We start from the raw sequence: 23,949 nt of genomic DNA, 5'->3' as shown, positions 1-23,949 counted from the left end.
ATCTCTGAATAGACCAATAACAGGTTCTGAAATTGTGGCAATAATCAATAGCTTACCAACCAAAAAGAGTCCAGGACCTGATGGATTCACAGCTGAATTCTACCAGAGGTACAAGGAGGAACTGGTACCATTCCTTCTGAAACTATTCCAATCGATAGAAAAAGAGGGAATCCTCCCGAACACATTTTACGAAGCCAGCATCGTCCTGATACCAAAACCTGGCAGAGACATAACCAAAAAAGAGAATTTCAGACCAATATCCTTGATGAACATTGATGCAAAAATCCTCAATAAAATACTGGCAAACCGAATCCAGCAGCACATCAAAAAGCTTATCCACCATGATCAAGTGGGCTTCATCCCTGGGATGCAAGGCTGGTTCAACATATGCAAATCAATAAATGTAATCCAGCATATAAACAGAACCAAAGACAAAAGCCACATGATTATCTCAATAGATGCAGAAAAGGCCTTTGACAAAATTCAACAACCCTTCATGCTAAAAACTCTCAATAAATTAGGTATTGATGGGACGTATCTCAAAATAATAAGAGCTATCTACAACAAACCCACAGCCAATATCATACTGAATGGGCAAAAACTGGAAGCATTCCCGCTGAAAACTGGCACAAGACAGGGATGCCCTCTCTCACTGCTCCTATTCAACATAGTGCTGGAAGTTCTGGCCAGAGCAATCAGGCAGGAGAAGGAAATAAAGGGTATTCAATTAGGAAAAGAGGAAGTCAAATTGTCCCTGTTTGCAGATGACATGATTGTATATCTAGAAAACCCCATTGTCTCAGCCCAAAATCTCCTTAAGCTGATTAGCAACTTCAGCAAAGTCTCAGGATACAAAATTAATGTACAAAAATCACAAGCATTCTTGTACACCAATCACAGACAAACAGAGAGCCAAATCATGAGTGAACTCCCATTCACAATTGCTTCAAAGAGAATAAAATACCTAGGAATCCAACTTACAAGGGATGTGAAGGACCTCTTCAAGGAGAACTACAAACCACTGCTCAATGAAATAAAAGAGGATACAAACAAATGGAAGAACATTCCATGCTCATGGGTTGGAAGAATCAATATCGTGAAAATGGCCATACTGCCCAAGGTAATTTATAGATTCAATGCCATCCCCATCAAGCTACCAATGACTTTCTTCACAGAATTGGAAAAAACTACTTTAAAGTTCATATGGAACCAAAAAAGAGCCCGCATCACCAAGTCAATCCTAAGCCAAAAGAACAAAGCTGGAGGCATCACGCTACCTGACTTTAAACTCTACTACAAGGCTACAGTAACCAAAACAGCATGGTACTGGTACCACAACAGAGACATAGATCAACGGAACAGACCAGAGCCCTCAGAAATGATGCCGCATAGCTACAACTATCTGATCTTTGACAAACCTGACAAAAACAAGAAATGGGGAAAGGATTCCCTATTTAATAAATGGTGCTGGGAAAACTGGCTAGCCATATGTAGAAAGCTGCAACTGGATCCCTTCCTTACACCTTATACAAAAATTAATTCAAGATGGATTAAAGACTTATATGATAGACCTAAAACCATTAAAATCCTACAAGAAAACCTGGGCAATACCATTCAGGACATAGGCGTGGGCAAGGACTTCATGTCTAAAACACCAAAAGCAATGGCAACAAAAGCCAAAATCGACAAATGGGATCTCATTAAACTAAAGAGCTTCTGCACAGCAAAAGAAACTATCATCAGAGTGAACAGGCAACCTACACAATGGGAGAAAATTTTTGCAACCTACTCATCTGACAAAGGGCTAATATCCAGAATCTACAATGAACTCAAACAAATTTACAAGAAAAAAAACAACCCCATCAAAAAGTGGGCAGAGGACATGAACAGACACTTCTCAAAAGAAGACATTTATGCAGCCAAAAAACACATGAAGAAATGCTCCTCATCACTGGCCATCAGAGAAATGCAAATCAAAACCACAGTGAGATACCATCTCACACCAGTTAGAATGGCCATCATTAAAAAATCAGGAAACAACAGGTGCTGGAGAGGATGTGGAGAAATAGGAACACTTTTACACTGTTGGTGGGACTGTAAACTAGTTCAACCATTGTGGAAGTCAGTGTGGCGATTCCTCAGGGATCTCGAACTAGAAATACCATTTGACCCAGCCATCCCATTACTGGGTATATACCCAAAGGACTATAAATCATGCTGCTATAAAGACACATGCACACGTATGTTTATTGCGGCACTATTCACAATAGCAAAGAGTTGGAACCAACCCAAATGTCCAACAACGATAGACTGGATTAAGAAAATGTGGCACATATACACCATGGAATACTATGCAGCCATAAAAAATGATGAGTTCGTGTCCTTTGTAGGGACATGGATGAAACTGGAAAACATCATTCTCAGTAAACTATCGCAAGGACAAAAAACCAAACACCGCATGTTCTCACTCATAGGTGGGAATTGAACAATGAGAACTCGTGGACACAGGAAGGGGAACATCATGCTCCGGGGACTGTTGTGGGGTGGGGGGAGGGGGGAGGGACAGCATTAGGAGATACACCTAATGCTAAATGACGAGTTAATGGGTGCAGGAAATCAACATGGCACATGGATACATATGTAACAAACCTGCACATTGTGCACATGTACCCTAAAACGCTAAAGTATAATTAAAAAAAAAAAAAAAAAGAATCTGGGCTCCAGATTCACAGTGCCTATGTGTACATCCTGGCACCTGCAATTACTAGTTTGTATCCTTGGGCAAGTTATTTAATCTTTTTGTGTGCCCCATTTGTAAAGTACTAATACAAGTACCTAGTTGATAGGGTTGCTTATCAGTGACTTTACTGGAATTATAGAGACCAGTTTGCTACAGGTTAGGTAGTGAATGGAAAATGAGAATGTCCAAACACCTGTAGCTTGCTCCTACCAGAACTTCTTAAGGGAGATAGAGGGAGTCTGACTTAAAATTGAATTTTTTTTTTCTTTTTTGGTTGGTAGAGATGTGAATATATATTTATCCTGAGGGAAAATGACCAGTGGATAGATGAGATGTGAGAGAGAGTGGGCATGTATGATTGACGTATTGTCTCTAAAGATAGTAATAGGGGGGACACTCTAAACCACTGGGGGAAGGCTTGGTGTTTAACTCAAGAGGCATCTGTTTTAATGAGTTGGGAGGGGCTGGGTGTGGTGGCTAACACCTGTAATCCCAGCACTTTGGGAGGCCAAGGTGGGAGGATTGCTTGAGACCAGGAGTTCAAGCCTAGTCTTATGGGCAACATAGTGAGACCTCCATCTCTACAAAAAAAGAAGAAAACTTTTAAAAGGAAAAGGTGGTAAGGATGCTAATTTGGGGAGAAATATTTCTACCTGAAGTCTGCTGTTTTCTCTTTGAAAGAGGAAGTGAGGACACATTCTGAGAAGTATGAGGTGGAGGTGGTGGAATCAAAAGCTGGAAGAGAGTTGTGAGGATTTGGAATAGTTACTGGGGCAATGGGAGTTGGAGTTCACTTGGAAAATGTAGAGAGACCAAGATGGGTTTGATGACCATGGGTTTGTGTGGTGGTCTCTGTTGTGTGTATATATTTTCATTCCTTCCCTCTGTCTCTCTCTGCAGTACCCAGCAGCCACTGTGTGGAAACAGAAAAGCTAGGCAGTCAAAATGTTCTGGTATTGGTGGAGGCAGGACTTGACAAAGGAGAGTGGTGTGGGAAGACCCAGGGGCCAAAAGTTGAAAGTATTGCAGTGAGAGTGGTTGAAGTTATGTATCTTGGGGGTTTAGGCTGGAGAGGGAACACACTAAAGCCAAGACAAGGCTGATAGGTGGGGAGAAAGTGGAAGAACATTAACACCAAAAGTTTCCGTGAAGCTAAAGGGTGAAGTGTGATGGGGAATAGGAGTGAAAGAGACAAAGGATAAGGGCTTGGGGTTATGGGCCAAGATAATGAGTTTTAAGATTTCAGATAAGTAGTTGTTGTGGATAATAAAGCGAGTAGTTACAGAGGTGGATTATTCAATTGGGTAGTGGCTATCTCTTCACTCCTTAAGGAGGAGAGCAGCTAGGATGTTCACATGGATCTGGAATTTGCCCAGGCTAATGGTGGCTGGAAAGGTAAATTAGATAGTAAGATCAAAACTTATATGTAATTTGGAGAGTGACTGAGAAGTTGATTGATGATAATGATGAATAATTAGGTTAGTTGTTAGATCCTAGTTATAAGTAAAGGAGGAAGGTTTTGCAGGAGACTTTTGGAGTAATCATATGTGTGCTGCAATAGAAAGAAGACAGGACAATACTGTTATCTCCCTGTTTTCTGTGTGAGAGGTATAAGAGAAAGAATAGTTGCCGTTTTGACTCAGCTGGAATAGAAGTGGTGTCGTGTGGGAAAGCTGGTTTCAATTAGAGCCAAAAGGTAGACTGAGGTTCTGTAAAGGATCTAGAGAAGTTTATTTGAAAATAAGAAGCATTACAAATGGCAGTAATGAAAAAGGTTGGAAAAGAGGGTAACCTTTTGGGAGAGTGAATGGGTAAGCAAGAGAAGGAACCCAAGCCTCACAGAAATCCGAGGCCATAATTTACTAGTCAGATGGTAAATGTATCAGGGAAATGAAAGTCATCTGTGGGTTATTGTGGAATCATGGAAAGAGACCATTTGCTTTATTTTGTTTTTTTGGTTTTTTTTTGAGACGGAGTCTCACTCTGTCGCCCAGGCTGGAGTGCAGTGGCGCGATCTCTCGGCTCACTGCAAGCTCCGCCTCCCGGGTTCACGCCATCCTCCTGCCTCAGCCTCTCCGAGTAGCTGGGACTACAGGCGCCCGCCATCACGCCCGGCTAATTTTTTTGTATTTTTAGTAGAGACGGGGTTTCACCGTGGTCTCGATCTCCTGACCTCGTGATCCGCCCGCCTCAGCCTCCCAAAGTGCTGGGATTACAAGCGTGAGCCACCGCGCCCAGCCGAGACCATTTGCTTTAAAGGATAAGTATATGGGGTATCATTTATGCCAGTCTTAAACGATTTTGACATTGGATCATTCCTTAATGAGATGAACAATGGCCAGGTAAATAAGGTTGCAGAGATTTAGAATAGAAATACCGGCCAGGCGTGGTGGCTCACGCCTGTAATCCCTGCACTTTGGGAGGCCAAGGTGGGCAGATCACAAAATCAGGAGATCGAGACCATCCTGGCTAACATGGTGAAACCCCGTCTCTACTAAGAATACAAAAAAAAATTAGCCGGGCATGGTGGTGGGCGCCTGTAGTCCCAGCTACTCAGGAGGCTGAGGCAGGAGAATGGCGTGAACCCGGGAGGCGGAGCTTGCAGTGAACCGAGATTGGGCCACTGCACTCCAGCTTGGGCGACAGAGCAAGACTATGCCTCAAAAAAAAAGAAATATCAGTACTGTGTAGACACAGGGAAAAAGAATTTCAACAAAAATTATTGCCTTTGCTCTACATGTGACCTGTAAGCTGTAGATGGTAGTCTTTTTTTGAATTTGGCATAAATGCTTTTATGGATAAATGTTAATTTGAGGTTGTCAGGTATTGTGGTTGTCAGGCATATTTAATTCAACAAATGCTGATTTCTTATTTGCTGGTCATTGAGATGAAAAGCTCTCTTTTTGGCTTGAACTCCCTTTCTCCAGTTGAAAAGATAGTTTCAGAAATTCTGGCACTAATTCAGACTTACAAACTTTCTTTGTAGAGACAGTAATCCTCAAGTTCAGCAGTTTGACTCTAAATATCATAACAATTCTAAATTCATATCTAAAGGAATGTTTTAAATCTTTTTTGGCATTTTTAAAGAGTTTTTGCAGACACTCATAGTCTTGGCATGCCTTCTATTGAATCTTTGGTGGGAGAAAGAATGTAAAGTAAAGGACTGAAATTTCCAGCACTTTGCAGGGGACAGTAGGGGAAATAAGGCAGGAAATGAGGGCCCACTTAGAACGCAGTTTATTCCAAGTCTTTTCCACTTCCCCTGTTCTCCATGTGCTGCCTGCTGTATTCTCCTAAGGATGACCCTAAGAAATTAAGTGAATTGCATCCTCTAATTGTTGTCTATAGCAGTAATATAACAGAAGTATAGTATTTTTAAGTTATTTTAAGTGAAGGATACCTGTATTCTAATTTCCATCAATCAACTCGAATTTCTGAAGATTTTGTCAACTGTACTAATTTTCAAAATGTTTTTGTTGGCTACATGCTAGCTGGAAATTATAACTCTGAAAGCATTACCATCAAAATCTAGCTATTAAGTAAATATATAAAACTAATTTATCAAGCACCACTCTATCAGAATCTGTTTGATGTACTTTATGTGTATTGGCTCATTTAATCCTCATAGTAAGCTATGAAGGAGTTAGCATTATTATCCCCATTTTATAGAGGTGGAAACTAAGGGATGAGTTAATTAACTTGCCGAAGAGCACACAGCTAGGCTTAATGCATGCAGATTTTTAACTTGATTTAGGAAGTTGAACATAAGTCTAATAGAACTTTAAAAAGTTAAAAGTATAACTCTTTCTGTGATGAAGCAGTCCCACTTCTGAGTATATATCCAAAGGAATTGAAACCATTATATTGAAGAGATGCCTGCACTCTCATGTTCATTGGAACATTTTTCACAATAGCAAGGATATGGAAACCACAGAAGTGCCCATCAATAGATGAACAGATAAGAAAAACGTACTCAGCCTTGAAAAGGGGGAAATCCTGTCATTTGCACAACATGGATGACTCTAGAAGACATTCTGCTAAGTGAAATAAGCCAGGCACATAGAGACAAATACCCAAATACCACATGATTTCACTTATATGTGGAAACTGAAAAAAAGTCAAACTCAGAAAATAGGCCGGGCATGGTGGTTCACGCCTGTAATCCCAGCACTTTAGGAGGCTGGGGTAGGCAGATCACTTGAGGCCAGGAGTTCAAGACCAGCCTGGCCAACATGGTGAAACCCCATCTCTACTAAAAATACAAAAAATTAGCCGGGTGTGGTGCTGCGCACCTGTAATCCCAGCTCCTCAGGAGGCTGAGGCAGGAGACTCGCTTGAACTCGGGAGGCAGAGGTTGCAGTGAGCCGAGATTGCGCCACTGCACTCCAGCCTGGGTGACAGAGTGAGACTCCATCTCAAAAAAAAAAAAAGAAGTAGAAAGTAGAATGACAGTTGCCAGGGGCTTGGAGGGGTGTAGACAGGGAAAGGAGAGGCATTGGTCAAATAGTACAAAGTTTCATCTGGACAAGAGAAATAGATCTTGGTGATCTGTTGCACAGTATGATGTCTGTAGTTAGTAATAAGGTATTGTAGGCCAGGTGCAGTGGCTCACGCCTATAATCTCAGTGCTTTGGGAGGCCAAGGTAGAAGGATTGCTTGTAGCCAGTAGTTCGAGGCAAGCCTGGTGTATTAGTCAGTGTTCTCTAGAGGGACAGAACTAACAGGATACATGTATATATAAAAGGGAGTTTATTAAGAAATATTGACTCACATGATCACAAAGTGAGGTTTCACAATAGGCCATCTGCACACTGAGGAGCAAGGAAGGCAGTCTGAGTCCCAAAGCTGAAGAACTTGGAGTCTGATGTTTGAGGGCAGGAAACATCCAGCACAGGAGAAAGATGGAGGCCAGAAGACTACATCAGTCTAGTCTTTCCATGTTCTTCTGCCTGCTTTTATTCTGGCTATGTCAGCAGCTGATTAGATTGTGTCCACCCCGATTGAGGGTAGGTCTGCCTTTCCCAATCCATTGACTCAAATGTTAATCTCCTTTGGCAACACCCTTCAATCCAATCAAGTTGACACTAAGCATTAACCGTCACACCTGGGCAATGTAGCAAGACCCCATCTCTACAAAAAATAAAAAAATGAGCCTGGTGTGGTGGTGCATGCCTGTAGTTCTAGCTGCTTAGGAGGCTGAGGCCTGAGGATTCCTTGAGCCCAGAAGTTTGAGGCTGCATTGAGCCATGATTGTACCACTGTACTCCAGCCTGGGTGACAGAGTGGGACCCTAACTCTAATAATAATAATAAGAAGAACATGTTACATATTTCAAAATAGAATAAAATAGTAGATTTTAAATGTTCTCGCCATAAAGAAGTAAGTATTTGAGGTTTGGTGGATATGTTAGTTGGCCTGATTTGGCCATTCTATAACGTATACGTATATTGAAACATCACATTATGTCCCATAAATACATATTATTTACCAGTTAAAAGAAAACTTAACCTAACATTTTCCATAAGTGTGTGAAGGTAAGTTTGGCTTTTTCCCCTCATGGTCCAGTAGACATAGTTTATCTTTCCATCTGTGGTAGCCCTTTTTTGTTTATCAGAGGATCTGAAATAAAAACATTTTGAATCCATGTTGAATACACTATGATAGAGTTTTTCTGAACTTGAATAAATTTGGTTTGTCATTTTTAAGCAAAGTATATTGACATAGCTGTAATTAAAGTTATTAATATAAGAAAGTTCACATGAACTTTATATAGATTTTATTTGTAGTACAGTGGATGGCATCATTACCTATGGAAGCAGTTATACAAGCTGGCTAGTCTGGAATCACAGATTAATATTAACAGCCGTTTATATACTTATTTTTTCAGACTTTATAGCCACTCTTTTTTTGTAGAAGTTCCCCGCCCCCTCCCCCCCCCCCCCCCCCGTTTTGGTGTGAATTACAGTTGCCTGAACATAAAGAGGGGGAAAAAACAGAAAGGATTAATTCTCCTAAGGAGAATATACTTTTATGCCACATGTATAGGCACAAAAAGGCCTGGACCTCAACAGTTTGATAGGGAAAGAGTCCCCTGTAACTATAGTAACTATAGTGGTAATAATAATGAAAATATAGTGCTTACTATAAGGTATAGTGCTAAGCACTCTGTATTTACTCCTTTATACAATACTGTTAACTTTCTTTTTCCACCAAAGAGATGGAGTCTTGCCCTTTTGCCCAGGCTAGGGTGCAGTGACACAGTCATAGTGCACTGCACCTTGAACTCCTGGGTTCAAGGGATCCTCCCACCTCAGCCCTCTGAATAGCTAGGACTACAGGCACATGCCACTACACCGGGCTAATTTTTAAATTTTTTTAATAGAGATGGGTCTCACTTTGTTGCCCAGGCTGGTCTCAAACTCCTGGGCTCAAGTGATCCTCCTGCCTTGGCCTCCCAAAGTGCTGTAATTACAGGTATAAGCCACCATACCTGGCCTATCTTTGTTTAAAAAAAAAATTAGAAGTTTAGTTTTAGAACCGTTAGATGACTTTCGACAAGCTATATAAGCAGTTAGTGGCAAAGACAGGTTTTGAACCCAGGTTGGTCTGATTTCAGTACCTACAGCTTAATCTCTTGTCTGCTGTGGTTTATGGCAGGGGCTGGCAAACTTTTTCTGGAAAGGGTCAGATAATAAATATTTTAGGCTTTGTGGGCCACACATCTCCAGTGGAACTATTCCTCTCTGCAGTTTTTGTAAAATAGCCATTGACAGTACCCAAAAGAATGTGCCGGAGCTATGTTCTAACAAACTTTTATTTATGAACACTGAATTTCATGTAATGTTTATGGGTCTCGAATAGCTGTTGTTCCTTGAATTTGTTTTTCAGCTATTTAAAAATGTAAAAAATCATTCTTAGTTCTCTTACCATACAACTAAGGGATGGTGATGGGATCAGATTTGGCTTGTGGGCAGTAGTGTGCCAACGACTACTGAATGGCTTGCTGTATTTGTTTTTTCTCCCTACTAGGATAAACAGAAATGGGTAATTCTTCTAACAGTTTTTCAGAATAAAGAAAAACTGTTACAGGTAGGGTTAGACCTAGTTAACTAGTTAACCTAGTTAGGTAGGTAGAGTTACAAGTTAGTAATGAATCTGTGTAAATGTTCTTTGCATCAGATATTCATGAATGCTAAGATTATGGGGTCCCTTTAATATTACAGTTCTTCCTATTGCTATACCATATGGTTTTAGAAATCGTAAATATTCATCTCTTAATCATTTGCAATACATTGCCATTTTGTTCTATAATCAACGAACTGTGATTCGAGGTCTTTTTGTATGTTAGGTGTTGAGGTAATTTGATTCTTTCATTAAGAAAAATTTATTGGAAATAAAATGAAGGGTTCTCAACAAAGATGATTCATGCAGACTTTACGAAGTTTGCCTCTTAGATTACAATTTGACATTTATAAACTTGACCTTGTAGAATTTTAATATAAGTTGGCTTATGTGCAACAAAAAACATTTCCAGATGTGATCACTGATATGATTCTGAATTAAAATGCTTAATGAAAACTTCTAGTGTTGACAGATCAACACTAATCAAATAATCTGTCCTTACACATAGTGAAGTTTATCAGCAAAAGTTGACATTTTTATATTTGGTAGGGAAAAGAGATATACTCTAAAAGTAAACTAATTTCAGCTTGCCCAATAATAATAATAATAATAATAATAATAGGTGTAGATGGTGTTGAATTAAATGCCCCTGCCCTCAGTCAGCTTCCCTGGCTTACCTAACCCACAGTAAGCACTCAATGAATGTTTGCTCTTAGAAGCTGTATGGTGTGGCCTGAATCAGTAGGCACTTAAATGAAGGAAGTGGAAGATCTGTTAGTGCAAAAGGAAAGGGTTTTTGTTGTTTGTTTAAGGAAGTATCAACTTAGATTTTAGACAGAAATGGATAAATTGTTACACTAATACTATGTCAGAATTATTTAGTGGTTGGCTATAGCCTATGGTATGAAATCCTATTTTCTTTGGGTTAGAATTCCATAATTTGGCTCCAGCCTTCCTTTCTAGTCTTATTTTTACTCTCCTGTGTTAACAGACTATATAGTCAGTTTCCATTACTCAGTCATTTATCCACAAATATTCTACCACTTTGGAATTTTCTTCTTCCTCTCCTCTACCTAGCCAGTTTCTGCTTAGATTTCAAGACCCAATTTTTTTTCTTTCCCTAGGACCACTCTTGCTAATAATGATCATTTTTGCCTCTGAATTTCTAGCACTTACTGCATTTATCACTCATTTGACAATTACTCTTGTTCTGTTTTGTGACATTTCTTATAAAAGTAAGTAAACGTTTATACAATATTTTTAAATCTGTAGACCTTATTCAAGTTTCACAAATTTGTTCCATATAGTATTCCCCCCACTCTGGTCCAATCCAGAATCAGGCATTACATTTAGTTTTTAATTTTAATAAATATGATTTTTTAGAGACAGGGTCTCACTCTGTCACCCAGGATGGAGTGCAGTGGCATAATTGTAGCTTAGTATAGCCTCAAATTCCTGGGCTCAAGTGATCCTCCCACCTCAGCCTCCTAAGTAGCTGGGACTGTAAGTGTACTCCACTGCATCCAGCTGAATTTTAATTTCTGGGGAAGAAGTGGGATTTCACTGTCTTGCCCAGGCGGGTCCCAAACTCCTGGCCTCAAGAGTCCCCCTGCCTTGACCTCCCAAAGTGTTGGAATTATAGACGTGGGCACTGCACCCAGACTGCATTTAGTTTTTATTCCTAGTTTTATGTCTAGTCGTCTTGCCTACTTTAATCTGGAACTGAACTATTCCTGAGCCTTTTTTGTTCCTTTTATGACATTGACAGTTTTGAAGATTACTAGCCATTTATTTTGTAGGATGTCTCTCAATTTGGTTTTGTCTGATATTTCTTCATGATCAGATTTAGGATGTGCATTTTTGGCATGTATACTACATAAGTGATGGGTTCGCAGTGCATCATGTATATTATTTTTGGTAAATAGTAAAATTTAAATCATCACAGTGAATTACAATAATTGCTGGTTAGTTTGAATAACACAGTAATCAAGACAGTCCTGGGTTCAGATTTTGACCCTACCATTTGTTGATCATATAATCTTGGGTGTTACCTCTCTTTAGCTAATTTCTACATCTGTAATTGTAGATAATTTAAATACCTTTTGATAGGTCAAAAATAGTTGCATATTGGCAGTTTTATAGGGATCTATTTAATATTATAGATTTGTGAGATGAAGTGAGACAATGCATCTGTCACTGAATACGTGTTCAGTACACTGTAGCAATGATTACTTTTCAATATAGTTCTGTAAAAATATGTCAGCGTGATTATTGGTTACATTCTAAAATAAAGTTATTTTTAAGTTGGATGTATAACACCTCCTGTATTTGATATTATCAGTTATCATTTGTAGTTTTATAAAAGTAATTTTCAAATACAACCAAAACTTTTATGAACGTATATCTTTTACTAAAACATATCTATGTATACACATACAACCTCCAAATATATATTAATATAATACTAGATGTAACTAGTTTTCACATAAGTAATTTAAAGAATGTAACTAGTACCTTAAGGGTAATTGAAGTGTCGTAGGGTTGTTTGCCTCTGCACTGAATGACCTAGGACCTTACACTTTTTCACTTATTGGTATCTTTTTAAAAATATGATTTTCTCATTGATGGGTGAGTTGTCAGTTTCTTGCTTACCTTAGCAGCTCTACCTGAACCACTTTTTAATTTGTCACTTTTTATTTGCTATGAATTGGAAAACCAGATTATTTTGATTCCTACCCAGTTCTAATAAATTTAGTTAACAGGCAACTTATGAGGGCCAGAGGAACTTTCCTGAATGTAAGTGGTCTTTATACTTATGGTTTTAGTTTGGATTGTTTTGGGGTCTTTTTCTGCTTACTTTCTGGTCTTGACTCAGTTCTGATTGGTTGAAGTTGAAAAATAAGTGACTTGTCTCTGAGTTTGGCATAATATAAAATGTGAATTTATAATATTAAATGCGAATTCACCTTTGCTTTACTGATGAGTAGTTGATTTCCTAATTGTTCTGTGTTTTAGACAATCATATTTGAGCTATAGTTACATTATCTTATTTGTAGGAAGTTTTTCCTTAAACGTTGCGGTGAAGATTGATAATTGAGAGTCCTGAAAATGGCAGTATTTGGATATGAGTATGCTACAGTATTGACACTTTCTGAAAGTCGGACATCAGTATGTGAGAGCCTACTTTGTGATAGCAGCTCACACTTTCTATTTCATCTCTTCTTTGGTGGACAGGTACAAATTACATTTGTTTACTACCTTTTCAACTCATGTTTCTGCATTTATTCGTTTATTCTTCCTGGCCACTCTGGGAGGGAGGTCTTGTGTCTTCTGAATAAAGGACAGTGGCCATAAGGTGAGTAGATGCAGAGTGAGTATTCAAATTTTGAGATAAATTTTCATTCTCAAACCTACTTTGAATCTGAGTAATTTTGCCTTACATCATTTAGAACCAGATTTTTTTAAAGTTCTGATTTTGTATATATAATCAAAGAACTAAAATTTATATTTAAAAATTTTTATGTTAAATATTTTCTTTACAATAGATTTATTTTGGAAACCTACTCCTTTTATTTTTTTTTCTTTTCTTTTTTTTTTTGAGACAGAATCTCTGTCACCCAGGCTGGAGTGCAGTGGTACAATCTCGGCTTATTGCAACCTCTGCCCTCTGAGTTCAAGTGATTCTCCTGCCTTAGCCTCCAAGTAGCTGGGATTACAGGCACCTGCCACCCCACGCAGCTAATTTTTTTATGTTTTTAGTAGAGACAGGGTTTCACCATCTTGGCCAGGCTGGTCTTGAACTGCTGACCTCATGATCCATCCTCCTCAGCCTCCCAAAGTGCTGGGATTACAGGCGTGAGCCACCGCACCCGGCATGGAAGCCTACTCCTTTTATTTATTTATTTATTTATTTATTTTGAGACAGGGTCTCGTTCTGACTGGCTTTTTTTTTTTTTTTTTTTTTTCCCCCAGACACTGAAAGCCACATAGAACAAATTTAAAGCTTGGTAAATTATTATGAAATGGACATCCTTGTAACCACAGTCTAGAACAAGAAATAGAAGTTAGTCACTTCAGAAGTCACTATAGGTACCCATCTCATTTATAGTCTCTTTCCTCCCAAATTGTCTACTACTCCTAGCTTTTGTAGTAATCACTTCCTGTTTCCTTATGGTTTTATCCCCTAAGAGTCCATTGCTAGACACTAGAGTTTAGTCTTCCCTTTTTAAAATAAAGTATTTAAAATGCATCTTTATTATGATCTAATTGTAAAGGAATGAGAAATTACAGTATATTAAAAAATCACTAATATGATACTAAAAGCAGTTATTTGGAAACTCAAGGCCCTGCATAGCTAAAAACATGGTTTCAAAACATAAAATAATTTTTAGACAGTTATGTTCACTCTTCTGGTTTTTTTCCTTTTATACAAATACCACAAAGCAGAAGGGTACTTTAACTTTCTTTCAATACCCGTCTTTTTTCCAAGATAATATGTTGTATTTCTTCTTATGTTGATTATCATTTGTGAAGGGCTTTTTCAGTTTCTAAAACAGATATTCATGATCTGATTTAATCCTCACAGCAGTCTTGTAATGTAGGCATATTCTTCTTTCCATTTTATAGATGAGGAAATGATAATGTAACTAGTAGGTGGTGAAGCTTTGCTTGGACCTTTGATTAAAAAGGATTTCCTCATAAATATTTTTCAAACTTTAGTTATCTGAGTACTACCTTCATGATTTTCCCAGTCTCTTAAAACTATTACTGTTTTACTTAATAATTTTATTTAAAATGACTTTTAAAAAACTGATAAGACTGACCGGGCACGGTGGCTCACGCCTGTAATCCCAGCACTTTGGGAGGCTGAGGCGGGTGGATCACCTGAGGTTAGGAGTTCAAGACTAGCCTGACCAACACAGAGAAACCCAGTCTCTACTAAAAATACAAAATTAGCTGGGCATAGCGGCGAGTGCCTGTAATCCCAGCTGCTTGGGAGGCTGAGGCAGGAGAATTGCTTGAACCCAGGAGGCAGAGATTCCAGGGAGCCAAGATCATACCATTGCACTCCAGCCTGGGCAACAAGGGCAAAACTCCGTCTTAAAAAAAAAAAAAAAAAAAAAAAAAAAAAGACTTCATTTAGAACAGTTTTATATTTACAGAAAAATCGAGTAGATCATACAGAGTTTCCACACCCCCCCCCAAATTCCCTTATTATCAATATCTTATCTTAGTATGGTACGTTATAATTTAAAACCCAATAACACATTGTATTAACTAAAATCCATAGTTTATTAAGATTTACTTAGTTTCTACCTAGTGCCTGTTTTCTCTTCCAGGGTCCCATCCAGTTGTCATATCTCCTTAGGCTATTGGCTATGACCATTTTTTCAGGTTTTTCTTGTTTTTGATACCTTGACAGTTTTAAGAGCAGTATTGGTATATTGTAGCAGCATTGGTACATCAGATATATTGTAGAATGTCCCTCTTTTGGAATTTGTCTGATGTTTTGGGGAGGAAGACCGCAGAGGGAAAGTGCCATCCTCATCACGTCATAAGAAGTATATGTGAGCAACATGACATCATTGATGTTGTTGACCTTGATACTTCACTAAGGTACTGTTTGTTAGGTTTCTCCTTTGTAAAGTTACTTTTCCCAACCCCTTTCTGTACTGTACTCTTTGGAAGGAAGTCACTATGCACAGCCCACACTTAAGAAGTGGGTGTGGAGTTATGCTTCACTTCTTGAAGACAGTATATTTACATTTATTTAGAATTCTTCTGTTCCCTTAGACAATTTTTTCAGTCATTTATTTATTTCAGTATGGACTCATGGATATTTTATACTTTGGGTTAAGATCCAATACTATTTTATTTATTTTGTTATTCAGATTGTTCCAGCTTTGGCCATAGGTTGTCTCCTATGTTCCTTTGACATACTCCCACCTTCTTAAAAATAAAAACTTTTTTGAGAACTTCCTTACTTTCTGGCACTGTAGAATAATTTAGTTTTTAGAGATTTAATTTAAGATTAAATTTTATACCACTCAGTAGATAGAAAATCAGTTTATGGAAAATACTTGTGTTTACCTTAAAAATTGGTTATGTTTAAATATTAGTAAAATGTTAGGGAGGTATTAGAAACTGAGACTTTCTTCTCGAAGTAATCAGAAGGTCCATGTAATCTTCTGTCTCTTACACACTTCACTGGAGCATCCTGTCTCCTTTGCAACTATAACTCTTTTTAGTATTTGCTTTAACATTGATTGAAATACCTGTAATGTGCTTGGTGTACCTACCACAGTAGATAGTGTGGAACATATAAAAGTATGAAATATGGTCTCCCGTCATGAAGGGACATACAGTTGGATTTTGTTAAGTATGTAAGCATGGTTGAAAGAAAATCATACAGTCCTGTGTGTTAAGTACAAAATGGTATGGGTGTGAGGCTTATGTGAGTTTAGGAAAGGAAGGGTTCTGTGTTGAGTAGAATAAAGGAAGAACTTCTTAGAGGTTAAACCCATAGTAGATCCTGAAGGTAGGGGGTGGAGTCATTTCTGATCAGAGACTGAATGAACATTGTCTACAGAACAATGAATGAGGAAATTGGCTTGGGTGGAATCTTGTGTTGCTGTAAATTGGAGTAGTCAGAAATTGTCTGAACCCGTGGATTAGTCCCCTCTGTAGTTAACAAGTGTGATATGCCTAAAGTGGTCAGTTCTAATTATGAAAGGACTTGGATGTTTTAAACCTGCAGATAAAATGTCGTTAGAGAGGTTGAAAACTTTATCCTTCCCAGAAGGTTTCATACTTTCTTATTGAAACAGTGACATTTAAGTTGGGTAACTTTGTTCCTGTTACTGCATAGTGTGTTGCCAATGTTCTGAGTAGGGTAAGATTTACCCCTTGTCTTGGTGGGTAGTGTAAACTTAGCCTGGCAGCAAACGTAGTATTTTCTTCCCAGACCCAAAATAACCCACTTTCTTTTTCTTTTTTTTTTTTTTTTTTTCTGTCTTTTTTTATTTTTTGAGACAGTTTCACTCTGTCGCCCAGGTTGGAGTGCAGTGGCACAATTTTGGCTCATTGCAACCTCTACCTCCTGGGTTCAAACGATTCTCGTGCCTCAGCCTCCCAAGTAGCTAGGACTACAGGTTTGTGCCACCACGCCCAGCTAATTTTTGTATTTTTAGTAGAGGCAGGGTTTTGCCATGTTGACCAGGCTGGTCTTGAACTCCTGACCTGAGGTGATCCGCCTGCCTCAGCCCTCTAAAGTGTTGGGATTACAGGTGTGAGCTACGGTGCCTGATACCCACTTTCAAATTGTATGTAAATATATATAATGGCTTTCTTTAAGCCTTGTGGTACTACTCAACTATTTTGGAGACTTTTTGATCATCTGTTAAGATAAAAATGTTTTTGTTGATGGTTTTTAATTTCCTAATGAAAAATTTCTAATTTACTTTGTATTTTACTTTCAAAGTAATGCATGCTATTTGAAATTTGAACTAGTGTATATTTAATATCACTTTAATGAATTAAATATCATACTTCCATATTTTAATAGCCATTTAAAAATTTTTACTTAATTCCTTCAGCGTTTTAAAGAGAAGGATGGGAAATATATTAAAAGCAAACTCGGCAGTAGATTTTTTTTTTTTTAGCAATACATGTTTCATTGCATGAAATAGAATATTTTGTTAACGTTTGAGACCATTTAAAAAACCTTCCCTTCCTCAGCTAGTCGCTGCTAAAATTTTCTTAATTTCTTTTAATTTAGATCTCTTTTCTGTCCAATTAGCAGATAAAATGGCATGACACCCACAGATATACTTACTGTGTGTCCACATTATTCACTGCTACAGTAAGGCAGATAGTCCCCTTCATGCATTTCTGTATCTTTATCACATTTTCCAGTGTTTCTCCCAGGGCACCATAGTACCATTTATTGGGTAGGGCATGGGAATATAAAAGTATACCTGTGGATATTTTAGAAGTAACTACTAGAGAAAGAGGAATTGGCAGTATTGTGTAGTGATAAAGCACTTGACTAAGAGTCTGAAAACCTATATTCCAGTCCTGGCTCTGCCCTGTGTTATGTAATCTTGGAAGCCAGTTTTTGCATTCTCATTTGGCTTATGTGATCTCTAAGTTACTTTCCAAAATTACATCATTTGTGCCATGGTTCTGCAAACAAATGAGCATATTAGTGTAACATAGTATCGATAATGAAATACTGGAATACCTCTGCTTCAGTTGTAAAAATGTTGGAATCTTATAGCTTTGCCCCCACTTTTTAAAAATGTAAACTTTTAATTGAAGTCTAACTTAACGTGCAGAAAAAGTACACTCATGATAACATAAAACACAGGTGACAAAACATTACCAGAATCCCAGAAGCTCCTTGGTGATGCCTTCTGGTCACTACTACTCCCGGTCCCACATCTAAGGATGACCACTCTCTTGACTTCTAACACCATAGGTTAGTTTTGGCTGTTTTTGGAATCACACAGTATGGCTTCTTGTGTCTAGCTTCTTTTGCTCAGTATTATGTTTGTACGATTTGTGTAGTTAATTTCCATAGCTGTGTGGAGTTTTACGAATATGTCATAGTCCATTTACCCAGTCTCCTGTTGGACTAACCATAAAGAAAAAAAAAAGATAAAATGAACTACATTAGGGTTAAGAAATTCTGGTAGTTTAAAAATATTTAGTGATTGAATCTTTCCATTGCATACTTTTATGTACCGTTTAAATAAGCATTCAGATTGCAGATGTGTGCTTCAACTTTGTTAGCCTATTGTCTCCCTTTTTCTTTTTCCCAGCAGCCATATGAATCTTGCCTTGCTTCCTTGACTAGAAAACAGGAATAATTTTCTAATGGTTTTAATAGCATGGAAAAAATAAGGGCAATAATTTAATATTTTAAATTTTTAGGTCTAGGAAAGGTACAAGAACAGTTTACAATTTATATTTTACAACTGGCTAGAAAGTACTTTTTTGTTTTCTTAAAACCTATAAAATTAAGGATATTGATGACTGTTGTTTAGATACATCAATTTAAGTTTCTTTTATGCAGTTATAATTTGTAAGCTGAATGTATAGGATTTTAAAATTAATTCCATCAACAGTTACTGAGTACCTATTATATGTGTGGTCAGAGAACTTTGTCTTATTGTGTATATCAAATACGGTAAATGGTGGGTAACACATATGTTTTGTGATCCCCCAATTTTTCCTAACATGTCAATGAAACCAAAATGTAGAAGTTTAAAACATTTTACTGTTTTAAATTCAGTCATTTCTCTGTTAACTCTTTATTAAGACAACAGCTTGGGCGGGAGTCACAGATCACTAACAAAATGTCAGGTAGTGGATTCAGTATGAACTTAAATAGAAAAAATTTATATCTAATACATTTACTCATATAAATATCATCCAAAGTATAAAAAATTAATGGTTTTTAAAAATGGACTGTTATTTGGTGCTTACCTGAATTTTTATTGTAAGGGGTTTGTATATTTGAATAGGCTAGGCAGTTATTCCAAACTATGTAGCTTTTTCCTTTACCTTGTTTTCCTCACCTACTTAGCCTAGAGTTTACAGCGGGTTTTTTTTCCCATTTTTTAATTCATTGAAAATGAATGAATTGCTAAAAATGAAGGATTTGGGCTAAATATTTAGTGATTAATATACCCTTATTGATCTATTCTGGTTAAAAAAACAAATACCTAGAACTTAGTGGCTTAAAACAACAATTTTGTTGTTATATCCAGCGTTATTTTGGGTCAGAAATTTGGGCAGGGCTTGGCTAGGCAATTCTTCTTTTCCACTAAGGTCACATGGTGATTGATATGCAAAAGGATCATACCTTTTGCATGTCTGGTGCGTTGGCCAGGATGGCTGGAAGGCTAGGCTTAGCTGGGACTGTCAAACCGAGGATGTTATGTGTGGTCTCTGGTATGGTGGCTCAGAGTAGTTGGACTTCTTAAAGGGCAGCTCAGTTCTCCTGGAGAAGGTATTCCAGGAAAACAGTCTTAGATTCTGCAAGACTTACTCATATCTAGTCTTGGAAGTTACACAACTTCTGTTGGTAAAAAAGCAAGTCACAAGGCCAGCCTAGATTCAAAGGAGAGAACTACATAAGAGCATGACTACTGGTAGGCGTGTTTCATTGGGGGTTCATCTGTGGAGACTAGCTATACTACAAGATCTGTAACTCTGCATAGTAGATATAAAACTTTTTTTTGAGACAGTGCCTCTTTGTGTCACCCAGGTTGGAATGCAGTGGCGTGATTATGGCTCACTGCAGCTTCAACCTGTCAGTCTCAAGTGATCCTCACACTGCAGCCCCCTAAGTAGCTGGGACTACCGATGCACACCACCACGCCTGGCTAACTTTTATATTTTTTGTAGAGATGAGGTTTTGCCGTATTGCCCAGGCTGGTCTTGAACTCCTGGGATCAAGCCTGCCTCAGCCTCCCAAAGTGCTGGGATTACAGGCATGCGCCACCATGCCTAGCCATAAAACCACTTTTTAACAGAATGGTATTCAAATCTTATAATCCAAGCTGATTTTCATAAAATCCAACTACTTAATATTTTATGTACCTATAAAAGCTTCCAGGGTACTCTGCAAATTTATTTCATTTTCTCTTGAAGTATATTGGCCTCAGACTAGATTTTTTTTTCTGTTTTATTATAAAAAATGTTTAAGAAGCAGAAAAAAAAAAAAAGAATTTTGCAGTGAATACCGAAATATCTACCACTTAGATTCTGTAATTAACATTTTGCTATACTTGGGTTGCCATATATCTGTCTGTTATCAACCTGTTTTCTGGTGAATTTAAAAGTAAGTTGCAGTTACTCAGATACAGATTAAAATTACTTTTTCTTCCAATCCAAACCTTAAAGGACAGTTAGAAAATATAAAGAATCTTTGTTGCTATACCTTCTCCGTTTGAGAACTTATTTCCTCAGAACTTTTAAATCTGCCTTATCGCATATCCATCCAAACTTTGGTTTAGTTTTCCACAACTCTTACTCCTGATAGTGTCACTAAGATCTTTGGAAGAAAAGGAGAAACCCATTTATCTTTTTTTGAGATGGAGTCTAGCTCTGTCACCCAGGGTAGAGTGCAGTGGCATGATCTCGGCTCACTGCAACCTCCACCTTCTGGGTTCAAGCAGTTCTGCTGTCTCAGCCTCCTAAGTAGCTGAGACTACAGGCACCCAACACCATGCCCAGCTAATTCTTGTATTTTTATTAGAGACAGGGTTTCACCATATTGATCAGGCTGGTCTCGAACTCCTGACCTCAGGTGATCTGCCTGCCTCAGCCTCCCAAAGTGCTGGGATTACAAGCGTGAGCTACCACACCTGGCCCACTTTTTTTTTTTTTGAGATGGAATCTTGCTGTGTCACCCAGGCTGGAGTGCAGTGGCACGATCTTGGCTCACTGCAACCTCTGCTGCCCGGGTTCAAGCAATTCTCCTGCCTCAGCCTCCTGAGTAGCTGGGATTACAGGCATGTGCCACCACACCTGGCTAATTTTTGTGTTTTTAGTAGAGACGGGGTTTCAGCATCTTGGCCAGGCTGGTCTTGAACTCCTGACGTCGTGATCCACCTATCTTGGCCTCCCAAAGTGCTGGGATTACAGGCGTGAGCCACCAGGCCCAGCCCATTTCTTTTTTAATTATAAAAACAATCATCCACAATCCTAGTATGAGTACAGCTACTCTCATTAATATGTTACCTGTTCTTTTTCCATTTCATATCTCTACAGTTGTTGCTAGTGTATGTAATTAAAACATGTTTTGAATGTGTGACATTTTAAAGATTATTATAGCCAAACAATGAGTGCTTGATATTTCACTGAATGGCTGGACTGCTATTTTTAACCATGCCACAACAATTGAGTTGCTTTCTTTGCAATGGAGGAAAGCTATTGAACCAAATTAAATACTGCTTATTGTCTAAAATTGGTTATATCCAAAGTTTATCCCACCCCTCTTACTCACACCCTTAACTAAGAGTTTAAAGTGATGAAATGGCAGAGAAACAAAGTAGTTGGAAGGAGTAAAGATCTATTTGGTTCCTGGTTGACTTTGAAACTGCAAAAGCAACAAACAAGGAAGTTAGAAAAATATATATAATTTTCAACTGTAATAAAACATTTTTGTTAAGTAAATCTTCAATTTTTAACCAATATTCTGACAGTTAATATTCTCATAGTTGGACTAAGTAAATTTTTTATTTAAAGTTTACCTACAGATTTAAGCATATTAGAAACTTTTGGTGTCAAGCTCAAGAGCTATGAGATATGTGTATTTACTAGGAATTTTATTTGTTTTTGTAGTGGAACTTCTTTTTGAACTCTAGACAAACAAATTGTAATCTTAGGGATACAGTCCTCCTATACTGAACAGGATTATACTTAATCCATCAAGGCAGTTGAGTCTCTAAGTTTTTTTTCAGAGAAAGCAATTCTTGATTGTCAAGATTCGTTCTTCCCAGAATTAACCTTTACTGTAAAAAAAATTCTTATATAACCCACATTCTTCATGTTATAGATTCAGTGCCTTTCTTGTTTGGCCCTCTGTGGAAACAGATGGTTACTATTTTTCATTTAGTAACTTTAGATACTTGAAACCTAATATTTGTCTTTTAGGCTTTGCTGTGTTTGAATTATGTTATTTATATAATGCAGACTTAAACATAGAGTTTTCTCTGTGGAATACTGTACCCATGAAAAAGATGCTTTCTGAGGATTCTTAAAATATGCTTCTGGACTACATTTGCTCATGTTTGTGTGTCCACATATTCATTGTCTTAATGAGTAGTTAGGTAATTTGAACTACATTGCTTGATTGCTGGAACTATAGTTTTTAGAGGATATGTCCAAATATCAGATCTATCAACCAATATTATAACCAAACTCACTAGCAAAAATGGTCTGAATTTGATCTGCTTTTAAATATGTAGATTTACTTTGGGGAAGTCATGGGGAATTTGATCTGGGTGCTGATCATCTCACTTTTGGAAAATCCCTAGGGTACTGGATTGATCCTGTGATTAATTTATGGGTCTCAGTCAGATCTGGGGTGATCCTAGAAGTTTGTGTAGTCTGCAATGAAGTGGGCCGTAGAACAGGGGTCCCCGACCCCCTGGGCCATGGACTGGTAGGAACTGAGTCACACAGCAGGAGGTGAGCAGTGGGTGAGTGAGCAAAGCTTCATCTGTATTTGCAGCCGCTTCTCATCATTCTCATTACCACCTACGCTTTGCCTCCTGTCAGATCAGTGGCATTAGATTTTCATAGGAACGCAAACCCTGTTGGGAACTGCACATGCAAGGGATCTCGGTTGCTCACTGTTTATGAGAATCTAATTCCTGATCTGTCACTGTTTTCCATCACTTCCAGATGGGACCATCTAGTTACAGGAAAACAAGCTCAGGGCTCCCACTGATTCTACATTATAGTGAGCCATATAATTATTTTATTATATATTACAATGTAATAATAATATAAAGTGCATAATAAATGTAATGTGTTTGAATGATCCCAGCCCTCCCCCGCTGCCCCTAGTCTGTGGAAACATTGCCTTCCATGAAGCCTGTCCCTGGTATCAAAAAGTTGTAGACTGCTGCCCTAGAGTATTCCAGATATTCTGTACTTGAGAATTACTACTTGGATCTCTCATGTATATGGATCTTCCTGAGCCTGTCTGAAGAGAATACGGTAGTGGAGGAAAGGAGAATTAAATTTGCCCTATCATAGTTAGTTCAGTGTCAGCCTTTCCAACTCAGTTCCTATCCATACAGCACAATACAATTCCATACTAAAGTACAAGAGTCCTCCTTTAAGTACTGAAGATGCTTTACTTTGACCACAAGAATATTTGAATTTTGGATTTTAACCAGTAGTATGGTAGTGGCTTCTTTTCAAAAGCAGTGAAATTTCTTTTTTTAATTTCAAAGAGAGGGAGTCTTGCTGTGTTGTCCAGCCTAGACTTGAACTCCTGGGCTCAAGCAATCTTCCCATCTCAGCCTTGCAAGCAGCTAGGACTACAAACATGCACTGCAGCACTT

The 23,949-nt window shown here is 38.1% G+C and overlaps 1 protein-coding gene across 10 annotated transcripts in view; it reads left to right on the top strand.

Moving 5' to 3' along the window:
- Window positions 1-23,949, top strand: part of EML4 (EMAP like 4) — a 169,223-nt gene that overhangs the window by 33,291 nt on the left and 111,983 nt on the right. The window contains exon 2 of one of the 10 annotated variants that reach the window (XM_055242960.2): window positions 12,919-13,096. The exons of 7 other annotated variants lie outside the window; for them this stretch is intronic. The gene's annotated coding sequence lies outside the window, so the exon portion shown is untranslated. 2 more of the 10 variants (XM_063618105.1, XM_063618106.1) reach the window with 2 other exon arrangements.

Source organism: Symphalangus syndactylus, chromosome 14, assembly GCF_028878055.3.
Source record: "Symphalangus syndactylus isolate Jambi chromosome 14, NHGRI_mSymSyn1-v2.1_pri, whole genome shotgun sequence".
Lineage (NCBI taxonomy): Eukaryota > Metazoa > Chordata > Mammalia > Primates > Hylobatidae > Symphalangus > Symphalangus syndactylus.
Note: the sequence above shows the minus strand (reverse complement) of the source record. Positions and strands in the feature narration are given on the sequence as shown.